Consider the following 18,548-nt stretch of genomic DNA (forward strand, 5'->3'; position numbering starts at 1 on the left):
AGACTGTAGAACTGAGGTCGAGCCAGTGGGGCTTATTCATCTTATGCAGCTAACAACCAATGACAAAGCCAATAATCCTTGCTTGTTGTAGGTGTAATGTCAGTTGTTGTATATCTAAATGCAATGACAGAAGCAGCAAAATACCAGTCAGGCGGCAAAGTATGCTAAGCACAGAGCCCTGGGTTGGTGTATAGTAGTTTGTTCGTAGTTGTAATGTAGTACTGCAAAATGTTATATATTGTTATATATAACAGAAGGAATTGTAAGATGTCATGGTCCAGCCGCATTTTTGCAGTTAGAGGAGGCAAAGCCAAGAAGCCCTTCCCCCTCGAAGGCAGCATTCATCTCTGCAAGCAGTAGAGAGAGCAGGGCTCTGAAGCTCCTCAGACCTATAGGCTGGCTCCAGAGTGCATCGCTACAGCCGTGTCACACGAGCTTCTATCACCTTTCTTGTGACGTGGTTCTCATATTTCTCTGATCACTAGAGCCACGGCGGGCCAGTGGCGCAATGGATAACGCGTCTGCCTACGGAGCAGAAGATTCCAGGTTCGACTCCTGGCTGGCTCGATAGTGGATGTCACTTTTTTCAAACAATAATATAAACATTGCAATGATCTATAAACGTGAGAGAAACCACATCACTCCTCTTAGACCATGACGTTCCGTCCTGGGTGATATTATAATAAACGGATCTGTAAACTTCGGTACACAAACAGCTAGGCATTTGAATTAAATTACATAATAGGAATTTAACGCCAATATCTTTTTTTATTTAAAAGTGGGCCATTCAGAGTTTTCGAGAGGTCTGTTTTTAACTGTAAAACAGATATCTGTCGATTTGCCAAAGGGACCAATATTTTCATGGAACAACAAATGCTAGTGAATTTTTGAAAAAGCACCTTTACCAGCGTGGTCTCGAAGGCACGGGCCTTCATAATGGCTGTCACGGATGCAGCTGCTAGTGACTTATTCCATTGAAACCGGGCAAAATAACGGAGCATCTGAGATACTGGTGCGTGGCCACGGTTCTAGAAAAAGAAATTACACATGTATTGTGTCTACGGAACAGTCGTTCTTTCCAGTTGCGATGAATAATGTTGTGCGCAAAAACTTGTATTTCCCGCCACACCGCCCTGTGCACTTGCACTGAAGCGGAAAAGAACTAGTCACGTCGCCAGTTCTCTCTGTCCCAATGCTCCCAGTCTCCCCGCTGATTGCTCTTCCAGGCAGAAGGTTGTTAAAGCTCTTCACTCTCCCCATGACGCCTACATTCTGGGAGTTCACCCTGTGCTACTGCAGAGTTCCCCGTTTGACTTTGAATGACATGCTCATGCTAACACTCCAAAGCTTTCAGTATCACTCTCTACCGATACCCTGGGATAAGCAGCTCCATATTCTCACCTCTCTCTGAGAAGGTCATCGGCGGGCCAGTGGCGCAATGGATAACGCGTCTGCCTACGGAGCAGAAGATTCCAGGTTCGACTCCTGGCTGCCTCGATTCAAGGCTCCTTTTCACATCTTTAAAAGAAGTCACAGTTAATAGTCAAATATAGCCGTATACTGGGCGTTTATGGAAGATTAAACTAATGACACGTTTTCATGTAAATATATCATTAATCATGAGGTACCATAATTTGCTTCCACAGAAAGAACAGCGTTTTAATCGGGAAAGAATCCAATGTGCCCAGGCTCTCATTACTTTTAAAAGAAATCGATACCACAATACAGAAATAGTTGCCTGCGATCGGGCTACCTAGTTACAGCGAGGCAGAGTTTAAAGTGGGATGAAAAAAATGTGGGGTCCCTGAAAGGGGCGCGGCCAATACAATTAGGGCGTGGCTTAAACATGTAAACAGAAATTCCTTTAGAGTGCCACCCTTTGCATAGAATTGCAGTTGGCATAGGTGACAATTGAGCTGTGGGCTTTGAAGCAGAGAAACTCATTTGCAGTACCACAGGGCTCCTTGCCCAGCCCAACACTTTTCAAAATATTCATGAGTTCAGTGGACCACATCGTCCAGACTTGCAACAAAAATATCCTCACATTCGTAACTGATACTGTCCCTCTTGGACAAGCATCAAACACTAGGAACAAGTTCACCACATGCATGACGGTAGTGGCCACCTAGATGAAGTCCAACTGTCTCAAGCTGAACATGGACAAAACTAAAGTGCTGGTATTCTTTAAAGATGTTTCAACGTAGGCCAGGGCTCAAAAAATCATAACAAGCATTTGCAACGCGATAGGTCTCACATTAATTAAGTTTGAGCTATTGGCATTGCTAAATATTGCAACACCAATTGCAACAAAATCTATAAATTGTAGGCCAAAAAAGGTGTATTTATTTTTGTAGGAATGGTGGCATGCTGCGCTTTAGATGAAAATGTTTAAAAGTAAAGTGCGCCATACTGTGATTGCTACAATAGTTAACTGTGGATGCGCTAACAATTGATGTGTGCACTGATGGCTGGTGGTGTGTGTGCCTGGTGGAAGTGTGTACTGCCGGCTGGTGGTTTGTGTGCCTGGTGGAAGTGTGCACTGACGGCTGGTGGTGCGTGTGCCTGGTGAAAGCGTGCACTGACGACTGGTGGTGCGTGTGCCTGGTGAAAGCATGCACTGACAACTGGTGGTGGGTGTGCCTGGTGGAAGTGTGCACTGACGGCTGGTGGTGTGTGTGCCTGGTGAAAGCGTGCACTGACGGCTGTTGGTGTGTGTGTGTTCTTGGTGAAAGCGTGCACTGACGGCTGGTGGTGTGTGTGTGTGCCTGGTAAGAGCGTGCATTGGCGGCTGGTGGTGTGTGTGTGCCTGGTGAAAGCGTGCACTGATGGCTGGTAGTGGTTGTGTGCCTGGTGAAAGCGTGCACTGACGTCTGGTGGTGTGTGCCTGGTGGAAGCGTGCACTGACGGCTGGTGGTGTTTGTGCCCGGTGAAAGCGTGCCCTGACGGCCGGTGGTGTTTGTGCCCGGTGAAAGCATGCACTGACGACTTATGGTGTCTGTGTCTTGTGAAAGTGTGTACTGACGGTGTGGTTGTGTGCGTGGTTGTGTGTGTGGTTGTGAGTGTGGTTGTGAGTGTGTGTGTGTGGTTATGAATGTGTGGTTATGAGTGTGTGTTTGTGTGTATGAGTGTGGTTGTGAGTGTGGTTGTGAGTGTTTGGTGGAAGCGTGCCCTGACGGCTGGTGGTGTTTGTGCCTGGTGAAAGAGTGCACTGACGGCTGGTGGTGAAAACCCCTCTAAAGTTTATGTTACTTGAAATGGTAAAGCAATCAGTCAACAGGTAGATTTTATGGGGCTATGAAAATGGATGTGAAACTGAGGGCCTGTGTTAAAATGAAAACTCAGTTAACGTTTAACAAGCAGGCTTTTTGTTAGAAGAGTATGGTTAATAGTTTAGCGACTGTGTTCTTAAAAGAAACTACTAAAGCAAAATAAAGTTCTATAGCAAAACAAAGCTGAAAGTAGGACCTCTTTTAATGAATGGGCAGAGTTAGCAGACTTAGGTTTTACCATAAAGGCACTGTTTGAAAAGGATCTAATCGTGATGTGGAAAGGATCTATCCACAAAAATGTGCGCACAGTATCACATGAAACTCTGGGTTCATTCTCAACATTATGCGGGGTCCAGTGCGTGGCCAGCGGCGTGGGTGGGTGCGGTGACGAATTGTCTGAGGCCAAGGTTGGCGAGGTTGGTGATCAGGGTGGTGGAGTTGGCATCACTGTTGTTCTCGAGGTGGAAATTCAGGTCCCCGAGGAGGATGTAGTCGGTGGAGGCGAGTGCGTGGGTGCTGGTGAGGTAAGCGATGGAGTCACTGAATTGAGCTAGGGGTCCGGGGGGTCTGTAGATGAGTGTTCCCTTGAGGGTGGTGTTGGGGTCGGTGTGGATCCGGAAGTGCAGGTGTTCGGTGGTGTTGAGGGTGTCGTCTGTGTGGGTGGCGACCTTGAGGGTGGACTTGTGGACGATGGCTATTCCTCCTCGGATACCGTTGGCGCGATCCCTGCGTGTGATTTTGTAGCCGTCCGGGATGCCAATAGCGATGTCGGGCGCCGAGGAGTCATTCCAGCAGGTCTCGGTCAGGAAGGCCACGTCTGGGGCGGAGGAGTCGAGCAGATCTCAGAGCTCGATGGCGTGTTTGCGTGCGGAGCGGGTGTTGAGGAGTATGCAGCGTAGGTGGTTGGGTCCAGTCCTTGGTGGTTTGGTGGTTCTGTCGAAGGTGAAGCTGCAGGTGAGGCAGGAGAAAGGTCCCTGAGTCTGTTTCGGGGTGGCTTGGAAGCGCGTGTGCTTTTGGCCGGCGTTGAGTGCGTACAGGGTGCTGGCGTCGTAGCGGAGTCTGGTGTTGTGGCGTTCGCGGGTCCAAAGGTTCTGGCGCTGGTCGAGGTCCAGACGTGGATGGGCGCAGACGGGCTTGCCTTAGCGTCCTCCATAAGAGGGGGATAAGGAGGGAGGAGCAGCTGGGAGGCAGGAGCATGGTGTCCGATGGGGTGCGGGGGGGGGGCTCAGGGACGCAGCGGCGGGAGGTGGCGGGGAACGGCAGCAAAACAGGCGGGCGGCAGGGAGCAGGCAAGAGGCAGTAGGGGGGTGGGGTCGTAGCGGCGGGGAGTGGAAGTGATTACAGGGACAGAGGCAAAGTACAGGGACAGTGAATGAAGCACAATACAGACCAATACAGGTAGCAGTCACGCAGCAATAGGGGGGAGAGGCGGCAAATACCAGGAAGGAGCAGAGCAGCCTCGAACCCAGGGGAGAGAGGCACAAGGCTCGGGTGAACCAGCTGACAAGCGGCGCTGCTGGGAGGAGTGCTACCTTTGACCAGAGGTCAAGGAATCAATGTTGTTAGAAAAAGCCTGACATCTTACAGCCTTTCATTTAACATGCTTTGCACGTTCAATTGTCATGCAGTTCACTTTACAAAATCCTCTAACTAAAGTCACAGAAAGAAAAATAAATGTAATAAGATAAGCTGACTTTTGACCTCTGTTTCTCTGAAAGCCAACAAATGTGATAAGATAATGTGATTTAATGCCATTTTTATTTCTCGTTCACTTTGTGAGCAATAAAGATGCCTTTAAATATTGTTATCTTGTCACATTTTTTCTGCTTTCAGAGACAGAGGTCACAAGTCAGTTTGTCTTCTCTGAAATTAGAGGATTTTCGACTGGCCAGAAAGGGCGAGTAGTCCCTAAAAAAAGGCCTGTCCTGAATAAATCTTGCTTGACAATGCAAGTGGATGTTTCAAGCCCTGATAGAACTACACCTGGTGGCCTATGGATCGCTGACCCAGCTCACAAGCAAGAAATCTCAGAATCATTGTAAATAAACTGGACATGGCTACGACACAGTTGACTCATCCTGCTTCAACACCCACCCTGAGGATGATGTAGAAGATTTTCAAGTGGCAACTGGTTAGCACCAATAAACCGATCACCAAAGCCCTCAGCAGCAGGCTGTACTATGTAAATATCCTATCCGCAGGAATAACCAACCAGCTCACAAGGAGAATTCCGACCATCCACAACGCAGCAGCAAGTGTTCTCCCCAAACTCCCATGCTGAGCCCATATCACATTTCGCCTTAGGGAGCTCTAGTGGCTCCCAATACACAAGTGTGTAGACTTCAAACTACTCCTCACTCACAAACACAAAGCACTCCACAACATACGCCCTGCCTACCAGCACACCCACATTCATTTCCAAAAATCTTATAGACACCTCTGCTCTACCAGACTCTCACTAGCACACGTCCCAGGCATGCACAAAAGCAAATCATGGTAGGGTCAGGCCTTCTCAAACTTAGCTCCTAAAGCCTGGAATGACATCCCTCGACACATCAAAGACTCCTCCTTTCTTCTTTTGTCCGGTAAGAAAATTAAGACCTAGCAATTTGAATAAGCCCTCCAGGGCTGGCCTCACACTTCTGCCAGGTCATTAGCATGCTAAAACGCAGTGATAACCCCAGACACAAGCTATCGACTTCTAGGAACCATATTTCAACTCTATCTTGATGATTGAAGATTTCTAAGTACTCTATTGTCGATTTTTATCATTTTTGGTCTTGTCTTAAGTATATAAAAATATTGGATATTTTTATAAACTGGTGTGATGTCCTTTTGTAGTGCTTTCACTGTGTTACTGTTGGTTATGTGCAAATGCTTTAAACAATGCCTCTAAGATAAGCCTGACTGCTGGTGCCAAGCTACTAAGGGGGTGAGCAGGGGTTATTTTAAGAGTGTAACTCCCTTATCCTGACGAGAAGGAAGGGTCACTACTTGGACAAAGGTGGAAACCATTGCCCCCTCGAGGCACGCATTTCGAACAGGGGCAGATTGTTTTAAGTGGTTGAATATATTAAGTGCCCTGTTGTCAACCATAATCAAAGTACAGCTTTAGACAGACTATATGGAAGCGCTTATTAATTAACATCCCATGCCGGTGGTGGAACTGGGTGGAGTGCTTCCTAAGAAAAATGTTGGCCACTGGCATTTGCATTTTTTTAATACAAATTAACCTCTGCTCCTGTGCAGCACTACATTGCTTTGTAGCTAGAGTTGCACTATAGAAAAGTAGCCCACGTGCTTACATATCAGTGGGATGTGTGCTGGCGCTTCTGGCGTCAGTGGCCTAGTCATTACCAAAGGAAGTGCCCAACCAATACTTACAGCGCCTGCTCCCTTCATTGTGTGACCACAGGCGCATGGCCACCAGGATGCTTCCTGGCAGGCCACTGTATCTGAAAGACTGTAGAACTGAGGTCGAGCCAGTGGGGCTTATTCATCTTATGCAGCTAACAACCAATGACAAAGCCAATAATCCTTGCTTGTTGTAGGTGTAATGTCAGTTGTTGTATATCTAAATGCAATGACAGAAGCAGCAAAATACCAGTCAGGCGGCAAAGTATGCTAAGCACAGAGCCCTGGGTTGGTGTATAGTAGTTTGTTCGTAGTTGTAATGTAGTACTGCAAAATGTTATATATTGTTATATATAACAGAAGGAATTGTAAGATGTCATGCTCCAGCCGCATTTTTGCAGTTAGAGGAGGCAAAGCCAAGAAGCCCTTCCCCCTCGAAGGCAGCATTCATCTCTGCAAGCAGTAGAGAGAGCAGGGCTCTGAAGCTCCTCAGACCTATAGGCTGGCTCCAGAGTGCATCGCTACAGCCGTGTCACACGAGCTTGTATCACCTGTCTTGTGACGTGGTTATCTTCTTTTCTCTGATCACTAGACCCACGGCGGGCCAGTGGCGCAATGGATAACGCGTCTGCCTACGGAGCAGAAGATTCCAGGTTCGACTCCTGGCTGGCTCGATAGTGGATATCACTTTTTTCAAACAATAATATAAACATTGCAATGATCTATAAACGTGAGAGAAACCACATCACTCATCTTAGACCATGAAGTTCCGTCCTGGGTGATATTATAATAAACGGATCTGTAAACTTCGGTACACAAACAGCTAGGCATTTGAATTAAATTACATAATAGGAATTTAACGCCAATATTTTTTTATTTAAAAGTGGGCCATTCAGAGTTTTCGAGAGGTCTGTTTTTAACTGTAAAACAGATATCTGTCGATTTGCCAAAGGGACCAATATTTTCATGGAACAACAAATGCTAGTGAATTTTTGAAAAAGCACCTTTACCAGCGTGGTCTCGAAGGCACGGGCCTTCATAATGGCTGTCACGGATGCAGCTGCTAGTGACTTATTCCATTGAAACCGGGCAAAATAACGGAGCATCTGAGATACTGGTGCGTGGCCACGGTTCTAGAAAAAGAAATAACACATGTATTGTGTCTACGGAACAGTCGTTCTTTCCAGTTGCGATGAATAATGTTGTGCGCAAACACTTGTATTTCCCGCCACACCGCCCTGTGCACTTGCACTGAAGCGGAAAAGAACTAGTCACGTCGCCAGTTCTCTCTGTCCCAATGCTCCCAGTCTCCCCGCTGATTGCTCTTCCAGGCAGAAGGTTGTTAAAGCTCTTCACTCTCCCCATGACGCCTACATTCTGGGAGTTCACCCTGTGCTACTGCAGAGTTCCCCGTTTGACTTTGAATGACATGCTCATGCTAACACTCCAAAGCTTTCAGTATCACTCTTTACCGATACCCTGGGATAAGCAGCTCCATATTCTCACCCCTCTCTGAGAAGGTCATCGGCGGGCCAGTGGCGCAATGGATAACGCGTCTGCCTACTGAGCAGAAGATTCCAGGTTCGACTCCTGGCTGGCTCGATTCAAGGCTCCTTTTCACATCTTTAAAAGGAGTCACAGTTAATAGTAAAATATAGCCATATACCTAGTGGGCGTTTATGGAAGATTAAACTAATGACACGTTTTCCTGTAAATATATCATTAATCATGAGGTACCATAATTTGCTTCCACAGAAAGAACAGCGTTTTAATCGGGAAAGAATCCAATGTGCCCAGGCTCTCATTACTTTTAAAAGAAATCGATACCACAATACAGAAATAGTTGCCTGCGATCGGGCTACCTAGTTACAGCGAGGCAGAGTTTAAAGTGGGATGAAAAAAATGTGGGGTCCCTGAAAGGGGCGCGGCCAATACAATTAGGGCGTGGCTTAAACATGTAAACAGAAATTCCTTTAGAGTGCCACCCTTTGCATAGAATTGCAGTTGGCATAGGTGACAATTGAGCTGTGGGCTTTGAAGCAGAGAAACTCATTTGCAGTACCACAGGGCTCCTTGCCCAGCCCAACACTTTTCAAAATATTCATGAGTTCAGTGGACCACATCGTCCAGACTTGCAACAAAAATATCCTCACATTCGTAACTGATACTGTCCCTCTTGGACAAGCATCAAACACTAGGAACAAGTTCACCACATGCATGACGGTAGTGGCCACCTAGATGAAGTCCAACTGTCTCAAGCTGAACATGGACAAAACTAACGTGCTGGTATTCTTTAAAGATGTTTCAACGTAGGCCAGGGCTCAAAAAATCATAACAAGCATTTGCAATGCGATAGGTCTCGCATTAATTAAGTTTGAGCTATTGGCATTGCTAAATATTGCAACACCAATTGCAACAAAATCTATAAATTGTAGGCCAAAAAAGGTGTATTTATTTTTGTAGGAATGGTGGCATGCTGCGCTTTAGATGAAAATGTTTAAAAGTAAAGTGCGCCATACTGTGATTGCTACAATAGTTAACTGTGGATGCGTTAACAATTGATGTGTGCACTGATGGCTGGTGGTGTGTGTGCCTGGTGGAAGTGTGTACTGCCGGCTGGTGGTTTGTGTGCCTGGTGGAAGTGTGCACTGATGGCTGGTGGTGCGTGTGCCTGGTGAAAGCGTGCACTGACGACTGGTGGTGCGTGTGCCTGGTGAAAGCATGCACTGACAACTGGTGGTGTGTGTGCCTGGTGGAAGTGTGCACTGACGGCTGGTGGTGTGTGTGCCTGGTGAAAGCGTGCACTGACGGCTGTTGGTGTGTGTGTGTTCTTGGTGAAAGCGTGCACTGACGGCTGGTGGTGTGTGTGTGTGCCTGGTAAGAGCGTGCATTGGCGGCTGGTGGTGTGTGTGTGCCTGGTGAAAGCGTGCACTGATGGCTGGTAGTGGTTGTGTGCCTGGTGAAAGCGTGCACTGACGTCTGGTGGTGTGTGCCTGGTGGAAGCGTGCACTGACGGCTGGTGGTGTTTGTGCCCGGTGAAAGCGTGCCCTGACGGCCGGTGGTGTTTGTGCCCGGTGAAAGCATGCACTGACGACTTATGGTGTCTGTGTCTTGTGAAAGTGTGTACTGACGGTGTGGTTGTGTGCGTGGTTGTGTGTGTGGTTGTGAGTGTGGTTGTGAGTGTGTGTGTGTGGTTATGAATGTGTGGTTATGAGTGTGTGTTTGTGTGTATGAGTGTGGTTGTGAGTGTGGTTGTGAGTGTTTGGTGGAAGCGTGCCCTGACGGCTGGTGGTGTTTGTGCCTGGTGAAAGAGTGCACTGACGGCTGGTGGTGAAAACCCCTCTAAAGTTTATGTTACTTGAAATGGTAAAGCAATCAGTCAACAGGTAGATTTTATGGGGCTATGAAAATGGATGTGAAACTGAGGGCCTGTGTTAAAATGAAAACTCAGTTAACGTTTAACAAGCAGGCTTTTTGTTAGAAGAGTTTAGCGACTGTGTTCTTAAAAGAAACTACTAAAGCAAAATAAAGTTCTATAGCAAAACAAAGCTGAAAGTAGGACCTCTTTTAATGAATGGGCAGAGTTAGCAGACTTAGGTTTTACCATAAAGGCACTGTTTGAAAAGGATCTAATCGTGATGTGGAAAGGATCTATCCACAAAAATGTGCGCACAGTATCACATGAAACTCTGGGTTCATTCTCAACATTATGCGGGGTCCAGTGCGTGGCCAGCGGCGTGGGTGGGTGCGGTGACGAATTGTCTGAGGCCAAGGTTGGCGAGGTTGGTGATCAGGGTGGTGGAGTTGGCATCACTGTTGTTCTCGAGGTGGAAATTCAGGTCCCCGAGGAGGATGTAGTCGGTGGAGGCGAGTGCGTGGGTGCTGGTGAGGTCAGCGATGGAGTCGCTGAATTGAGCTAGGGGTCCGGGGGGTCTGTAGATGAGTGTTCCCTTGAGGGTGGTGTTGGGGTCGGTGTGGATCCGGAAGTGCAGGTGTTCGGTGGTGTTGAGGGTGTCGTCTGTGTGGGTGGCGACCTTGAGGGTGGACTTGTGGACGATGGCTATTCCTCCTCGGATACCGTTGGCGCGATCCCTGCGTGTGATTTTGTAGCCGTCCGGGATGCCAATAGCGATGTCGGGCGCCGAGGAGTCATTCCAGCAGGTCTCGGTCAGGAAGGCCACGTCTGGGGCGGAGGAGTCGAGCAGATCTCAGAGCTCGATGGCGTGTTTGCGTGCGGAGCGGGTGTTGAGGAGTATGCAGCGGAGGTGGTTGGGTCCAGTCCTTGGTGGTTTGGTGGTTCTGTCGAAGGTGAAGCTGCAGGTGAGGCAGGAGAAAGGTCCCTGAGTCTGATTCGGGGTGGCTTGGAAGCGCGTGTGCTTTCGGCCGGCGTTGAGTGCGTACAGGGTGCTGGCGTCGTAGCGGAGTCTGGTGTTGTGGCGTTCGCGGGTCCAAAGGTTCTGGCGCTGGTCGAGGTCCAGACGTGGATGGGCGCAGACGGGCTTGCCTTAGCGTCCTCCATAAGAGGGGGATAAGGAGGGAGGAGCAGCTGGGAGGCAGGAGCATGGTGTCCGATGGGGTGCGGGGGGGGGCTCAGGGACGCAGCGGCGGGAGGTGGCGGGGAACGGCAGCAAAACAGGCGGGCGGCAGGGAGCAGGCAAGAGGCAGTAGGGGGGTGGGGTCGTAGCGGCGGGGAGTGGAAGTGATTACAGGGACAGAGGCAAAGTACAGGGACAGTGAATGAAGCACAATACAGACCAATACAGGTAGCAGTCACGCAGCAATAGGGGGGAGAGGCGGCAAATACCAGGAAGGAGCAGAGCAGCCTCGAACCCAGGGGAGAGAGGCACAAGGCTCGGGTGAACCAGCTGACAAGCGGCGCTGCTGGGAGGAGTGCTACCTTTGACCAGAGGTCAAGGAATCAATGTTGTTAGAAAAAGCCTGACATCTTACAGCCTTTCATTTAACATGCTTTGCACGTTCAATTGTCATGCAGTTCACTTTACAAAATCCTCTAACTAAAGTCACAGAAAGAAAAATAAATGTAATAAGATAAGCTGACTTTTGACCTCTGTTTCTCTGAAAGCCAACAAATGTGATAAGATAATGTGATTTAATGCCATTTTTATTTCTCGTTCACTTTGTGAGCAATAAAGATGCCTTTAAATATTGTTATCTTGTCACATTTTTTCTGCTTTCAGAGACAGAGGTCACAAGTCAGTTTGTCTTCTCTGAAATTAGAGGATTTTCGACTGGCCAGAAAGGGCGAGTAGTCCCTAAAAAAAGGCCTGTCCTGAATAAATCTTGCTTGACAATGCAAGTGGATGTTTCAAGCCCTGATAGAACTACACCTGGTGGCCTATGGATCGCTGACCCAGCTCACAAGCAAGAAATCTCAGAATCATTGTAAATAAACTGGACATGGCTACGACACCGTTGACTCATCCTGCTTCAACACCCACCCTGAGGATGCTGTAGAAGATTTTCAAGTGGCAACTGGTTAGCACCAATAAACCGATCACCAAAGCCCTCAGCAGCAGGCTGTACTATGTAAATATCCTATCCGCAGGAATAACCAACCAGCTCACAAGCAGAATTCCGACCATCCACAACGCAGCAGCAAGTGTTCTCCCCAAACTCCCATGCTGAGCCCATATCACATTTCGCCTTAGGGAGCTCTAGTGGCTCCCAATACACAAGTGTGTAGACTTCAAACTACTCCTCACTCACAAACACAAAGCACTCCACAACATACGCCCTGCCTACCAGCACACCCACATTCATTTCCAAAAATCTTATAGACACCTCTGCTCTACCAGACTCTCACTAGCACACGTCCCAGGCATGCACAAAAGCAAATCATGGTAGGGTCAGGCCTTCTCAAACTTAGCTCCTAAAGCCTGGAATGACATCCCTCGACACATCATAGACTCCTCCTTTCTTCTTTTGTCCGGTAAGAAAATTAAGACCTAGCAATTTGAATAAGCCCTCCAGGGCTGGCCTCACACTTCTGCCAGGTCATTAGCATGCTAAAACGCAGTGATAACCCCAGACACGAGCTATCGACTTCTAGGAACCATATTTCAACTCTATCTTGATGATTGAAGATTTCTAAGTACTCTATTGTCGATTTTTATCATTTTTGGTCTTGTCTTAAGTATATAAAAATATTGGATATTTTTATAAACTGGTGTGATGTCCTTTTGTAGTGCTTTCACTGTGTTACTGTTGGTTATGTGCAAATGCTTTAAACAATGCCTCTAAGATAAGCCTGACTGCTGGTGCCAAGCTACTAAGGGGGTGAGCAGGGGTTATTTTAAGAGTGTAACTCCCTTATCCTGACTAGAAGGAAGGGTCACTACTTGGACAAAGGTGGAAACCATTGCCCCCTCGAGGCACGCATTTCGAACAGGGGCAGATTGTTTTAAGTGGTTGAATATATTAAGTGCCCTGTTGTCAACCATAATCAAAGTACAGCTTTAGTCAGACTATATGGAAGCGCTTATTAATTAACATCCCATGCCGGTGGTGGAACTGGGTGGAGTGCTTCCTAAGAAAAATGTTGGCCACTGGCATTTGCATTTTTTTAATACAAATTAACCTCTGCTCCTGTGCAGCACTACATTGCTTTGTAGCTAGAGTTGCACTATAGAAAAGTAGCCCACGTGCTTACATATCAGTGGGATGTGTGCTGGCGCTTCTGGCGTCAGTGGCCTAGTCATTACCAAAGGAAGTGCCCAACCAATACTTACAGCGCCTGCTCCCTTCATTGTGTGACCACAGGCGCATGGCCACCAGGATGCTTCCTGGCAGGCCACTGTATCTGAAAGACTGTAGAACTGAGGTCGAGCCAGTGGGGCTTATTCATCTTATGCAGCTAACAACCAATGACAAAGCCAATAATCCTTGCTTGTTGTAGGTGTAATGTCAGTTGTTGTATATCTAAATGCAATGACAGAAGCAGCAAAATACCAGTCAGGCGGCAAACTATGCTAAGCACAGAGCCCTGGGTTGGTGTATAGTAGTTTGTTCGTAGTTGTAATGTAGTACTGCAAAATGTTATATATTGTTATATATAACAGAAGGAATTGTAAGATGTCATGCTCCAGCCGCATTTTTGCAGTTAGAGGAGGCAAAGCCAAGAAGCCCTTCCCCCTCGAAGGCAGCATTCATCTCTGCAAGCAGTAGAGAGAGCAGGGCTCTGAAGCTCCTCAGACCTATAGGCTGGCTCCAGAGTGCATCGCTACAGCCGTGTCACACGAGCTTGTATCACCTTTCTTGTGACGTGGTTATCTTCTTTTCTCTGATCACTAGAGCCACGGCGGGCCAGTGGCGCAATGGATAACGCGTCTGCCTACGGAGCAGAAGATTCCAGGTTCGACTCCTGGCTGGCTCGATAGTGGATATCACTTTTTTCAAACAATAATATAAACATTGCAATGATCTATAAACGTGAGAGAAACCACATCACTCCTCTTAGACCATGAAGTTCCGTCCTGGGTGATATTATAATAAACGGATCTGTAAACTTCGGTACACAAACAGCTAGGCATTTGAATTAAATTACATAATAGGAATTTAACGCCAATATTTTTTTATTTAAAAGTGGGCCATTCAGAGTTTTCGAGAGGTCTGTTTTTAACTGTAAAACAGATATCTGTCGATTTGCCAAAGGGACCAATATTTTCATGGAACAACAAATGCTAGTGAATTTTTGAAAAAGCACCTTTACCAGCGTGGTCTCGAAGGCACGGGCCTTCATAATGGCTGTCACGGATGCAGCTGCTAGTGACTTATTCCATTGAAACCGGGCAAAATAACGGAGCATCTGAGATACTGGTGCGTGGCCACGGTTCTAGAAAAAGAAATAACACATGTATTGTGTCTACGGAACAGTCGTTCTTTCCAGTTGCGATGAATAATGTTGTGCGCAAACACTTGTATTTCCAGCCACACCGCCCTGTGCACTTGCACTGAAGCGGAAAAGAACTAGTCACGTCGCCAGTTCTCTCTGTCCCAATGCTCCCAGTCTCCCCGCTGATTGCTCTTCCAGGCAGAAGGTTGTTAAAGCTCTTCACTCTCCCCATGACGCCTACATTCTGGGAGTTCACCCTGTGCTACTGCAGAGTTCCCCGTTTGACTTTGAATGACATGCTCATGCTAACACTCCAAAGCTTTCAGTATCACTCTCTACCGATACCCTGGGATAAGCAGCTCCATATTCTCACCCCTCTCTGAGAAGGTCATCGGCGGGCCAGTGGCGCAATGGATAACGCGTCTGCCTACGGAGCAGAAGATTCCAGGTTCGACTCCTGGCTGGCTCGATTCAAGGCTCCTTTTCACATCTTTAAAAGAAGTCACAGTTAATAGTCAAATATAGCCATATACCTACTGGGCGTTTATGGAAGATTAAACTAATGACACGTTTTCCTGTAAATATATCATTAATCATGAGGTACCATAATTTGCTTCCACAGAAAGAACAGCGTTTTAATCGGGAAAGAATCCAATGTGCCCAGGCTCTCATTACTTTTAAAAGAAATCGATACCACAATACAGAAATAGTTGCCTGCGATCGGGCTACCTAGTTACAGCGAGGCAGAGTTTAAAGTGGGATGAAAAAAATGTGGGGTCCCTGAAAGGGGCGCGGCCAATACAATTAGGGCGTGGCTTAAACATGTAAACAGAAATTCCTTTAGAGTGCCACCCTTTGCATAGAATTGCAGTTGGCATAGGTGACAATTGAGCTGTGGGCTTTGAAGCAGAGAAACTCATTTGCAGTACCACAGGGCTCCTTGCCCAGCCCAACACTTTTCAAAATATTCATGAGTTCAGTGGACCACATCGTCCAGACTTGCAACAAAAATATCCTCACATTCGTAACTGATACTGTCCCTCTTGGACAAGCATCAAACACTAGGAACAAGTTCACCACATGCATGACGGTAGTGGCCACCTAGATGAAGTCCAACTGTCTCAAGCTGAACATGGACAAAACTAACGTGCTGGTATTCTTTAAAGATGTTTCAACGTAGGCCAGGGCTCAAAAAATCATAACAAGCATTTGCAATGCGATAGGTCTCGCATTAATTAAGTTTGAGCTATTGGCATTGCTAAATATTGCAACACCAATTGCAACAAAATCTATAAATTGTAGGCCAAAAAAGGTGTATTTATTTTTGTAGGAATGGTGGCATGCTGCGCTTTAGATGAAAATGTTTAAAAGTAAAGTGCGCCATACTGTGATTGCTACAATAGTTAACTGTGGATGCGTTAACAATTGATGTGTGCACTGATGGCTGGTGGTGTGTGTGCCTGGTGGAAGTGTGTACTGCCGGCTGGTGGTTTGTGTGCCTGGTGGAAGTGTGCACTGACGGCTGGTGGTGCGTGTGCCTGGTGAAAGCGTGCACTGACGACTGGGGGTGCGTGTGCCTGGTGAAAGCATGCACTGACAACTGGTGGTGTGTGTGCCTGGTGGAAGTGTGCACTGACGGCTGGTGGTGTGTGTGCCTGGTGAAAGCGTGCACTGATGGCTGTTGGTGTGTGTGTGTTCTTGGTGAAAGCGTGCACTGACGGCTGGTGGTGTGTGTGTGTGCCTGGTAAGAGCGTGCATTGGCGGCTGGTGGTGTGTGTGTGCCTGGTGAAAGCGTGCACTGATGGCTGGTAGTGGTTGTGTGCCTGGTGAAAGCGTGCACTGACGTCTGGTGGTGTGTGCCTGGTGGAAGCGTGCACTGACGGCTGGTGGTGTTTGTGCCCGGTGAAAGCGTGCCCTGACGGCCGGTGGTGTTTGTGCCCGGTGAAAGCATGCACTGACGACTTATGGTGTCTGTGTCTTGTGAAAGTGTGTACTGACGGTGTGGTTGTGTGCGTGGTTGTGTGTGTGGTTGTGAGTGTGGTTGTGAGTGTGTGTGTGTGGTTATGAATGTGTGGTTATGAGTGTGTGTTTGTGTGTATGAGTGTGGTTGTGAGTGTGGTTGTGAGTGTTTGGTGGAAGCGTGCCCTGACGGCTGGTGGTGTTTGTGCCTGGTGAAAGAGTGCACTGACGGCTGGTGGTGAAAACCCCTCTAAAGTTTATGTTACTTGAAATGGTAAAGCAATCAGTCAACAGGTAGATTTTATGGGGCTATGAAAATGGATGTGAAACTGAGGGCCTGTGTTAAAATGAAAACTCAGTTAACGTTTAACAAGCAGGCTTTTTGTTAGAAGAGTATGGTTAATAGTTTAGCGACTGTGTTCTTAAAAGAAACTACTAAAGCAAAATAAAGTTCTATAGCAAAACAAAGCTGAAAGTAGGACCTCTTTTAATGAATGGGCAGAGTTAGCAGACTTAGGTTTTACCATAAAGGCACTGTTTGAAAAGGATCTAATCGTGATGTGGAAAGGATCTATCCACAAAAATGTGCGCACAGTATCACATGAAACTCTGGGTTCATTCTCAACATTATGCGGGGTCCAGTGCGTGGCCAGCGGCGTGGGTGGGTGCGGTGACGAATTGTCTGAGGCCAAGGTTGGCGAGGTTGGTGATCAGGGTGGTGGAGTTGGCATCACTGTTGTTCTCGAGGTGGAAATTCAGGTCCCCGAGGAGGATGTAGTCGGTGGAGGCGAGTGCGTGGGTGCTGGTAAGGTCAGCGATGGAGTCACTGAATTGAGCTAGGGGTCCGGGGGGTCTGTAGATGAGTTTTCCCTTGAGGGTGGTGTTGGGGTCGGTGTGGATCCGGAAGTGCAGGTGTTCGGTGGTGTTGAGGGTGTCGTCTGTGTGGGTGGCGACCTTGAGGGTGGACTTGTGGACGATGGCTATTCCTCCTCGGATACCGTTGGCGCGATCCCTGCGTGTGATTTTGTAGCCGTCCGGGATGCCAATAGCGATGTCGGGCGCCGAGGAGTCATTCCAGCAGGTCTCGGTCAGGAAGGCCACGTCTGGGGTGGAGGAGTCGAGCAGATCTCAGAGCTCGATGGCGTGTTTGCGTGCGGAGCGGGTGTTGAGGAGTATGCAGCGGAGGTGGTTGGGTCTAGTCCTTGGTGGTTTGGTGGTTCTGTCGAAGGTGAAGCTGCAGGTGAGGCAGGAGAAAGGTCCCTGAGTCTGTTTCGGGGTGGCTTGGAAGCGCGTGTGCTTTCGGCCGGCGTTGAGTGCGTACAGGGTGCTGGTGTCGTAGCGGAGTCTGGTGTTGTGGCGTTCGCGGGTCCAAAGGTTCTGGCGCTGGTCGAGGTCCAGACGTGGATGGGCGCAGACGGGCTTGCCTTAGCGTCCTCCATAAGAGGGGGATAAGGAGGGAGGAGCAGCTGGGAGGCAGGAGCATGGTGTCCGATGGGGTGCGGGGGGGGGCTCAGGGACGCAGCGGCGGGAGGTGGCGGGGAACGGCAGCAAAACAGGCGGGCGGCAGGGAGCAGGCAAGAGGCAGTAGGGGGGTGGGGTCGTAGCGGCGGGGAGTGGAAGTGATTACAGGGACAGAGGCAAAGTACAGGGACAGTGAATGAAGCACAATACAGACCAATACAGGTAGCAGTCACGCAGCAATAGGGGGGAGAGGCGGCAAATACCAGGAAGGAGCAGAGCAGCCTCGAACCCAGGGGAGAGAGGCACAAGGCTCGGGTGAACCAGCTGACAAGCGGCGCTGCTGGGAGGAGTGCTACCTTTGACCAGAGGTCAAGGAATCAATGTTGTTAGAAAAAGCCTGACATCTTACAGCCTTTCATTTAACATGCTTTGCACGTTCAATTGTCATGCAGTTCACTTTACAAAATCCTCTAACTAAAGTCACAGAAAGAAAAATAAATGTAATAAGATAAGCTGACTTTTGACCTCTGTTTCTCTGAAAGCCAACAAATGTGATAAGATAATGTGATTTAATGCCATTTTTATTTCTCGTTCACTTTGTGAGCAATAAAGATGCCTTTAAATATTGTTATCTTGTCACATTTTTTCTGCTT

General features: G+C 48.0%; 6 non-coding genes across 6 annotated transcripts; all 6 read left to right on the plus strand.

The window, feature by feature from the left end:
- The first annotated feature begins 494 nt into the window (after nt 1–494).
- Nucleotides 495–567, plus strand: TRNAR-ACG (transfer RNA arginine (anticodon ACG)). Its single transcript has one exon. It is a non-coding gene; the product is annotated as a tRNA-Arg (tRNA).
- An 857-nt stretch (nt 568–1,424) lies between these two features.
- Nucleotides 1,425–1,497, plus strand: TRNAR-ACG (transfer RNA arginine (anticodon ACG)). Its single transcript has one exon. It is a non-coding gene; the product is annotated as a tRNA-Arg (tRNA).
- A 5,727-nt stretch (nt 1,498–7,224) lies between these two features.
- Nucleotides 7,225–7,297, plus strand: TRNAR-ACG (transfer RNA arginine (anticodon ACG)). Its single transcript has one exon. It is a non-coding gene; the product is annotated as a tRNA-Arg (tRNA).
- An 855-nt stretch (nt 7,298–8,152) lies between these two features.
- Nucleotides 8,153–8,225, plus strand: TRNAS-ACU (transfer RNA serine (anticodon ACU)). The gene has a single exon. It is a non-coding gene; the product is annotated as a tRNA-Ser (tRNA).
- Nucleotides 8,226–13,943: 5,718 nt separating this feature from the next.
- TRNAR-ACG (transfer RNA arginine (anticodon ACG)) lies at nt 13,944–14,016 on the plus strand. The gene has a single exon. It is a non-coding gene; the product is annotated as a tRNA-Arg (tRNA).
- Nucleotides 14,017–14,871: 855 nt separating this feature from the next.
- On the plus strand, nt 14,872–14,944 carry TRNAR-ACG (transfer RNA arginine (anticodon ACG)). The gene has a single exon. It is a non-coding gene; the product is annotated as a tRNA-Arg (tRNA).
- Nucleotides 14,945–18,548: the final 3,604 nt, after the last annotated feature.

The sequence above is a fragment of the Lissotriton helveticus genome, chromosome 5_1 (genome assembly GCF_964261635.1).
Source record: "Lissotriton helveticus chromosome 5_1, aLisHel1.1, whole genome shotgun sequence".
In the NCBI taxonomy this organism is placed as follows: Eukaryota; Metazoa; Chordata; class Amphibia; order Caudata; family Salamandridae; genus Lissotriton; species Lissotriton helveticus.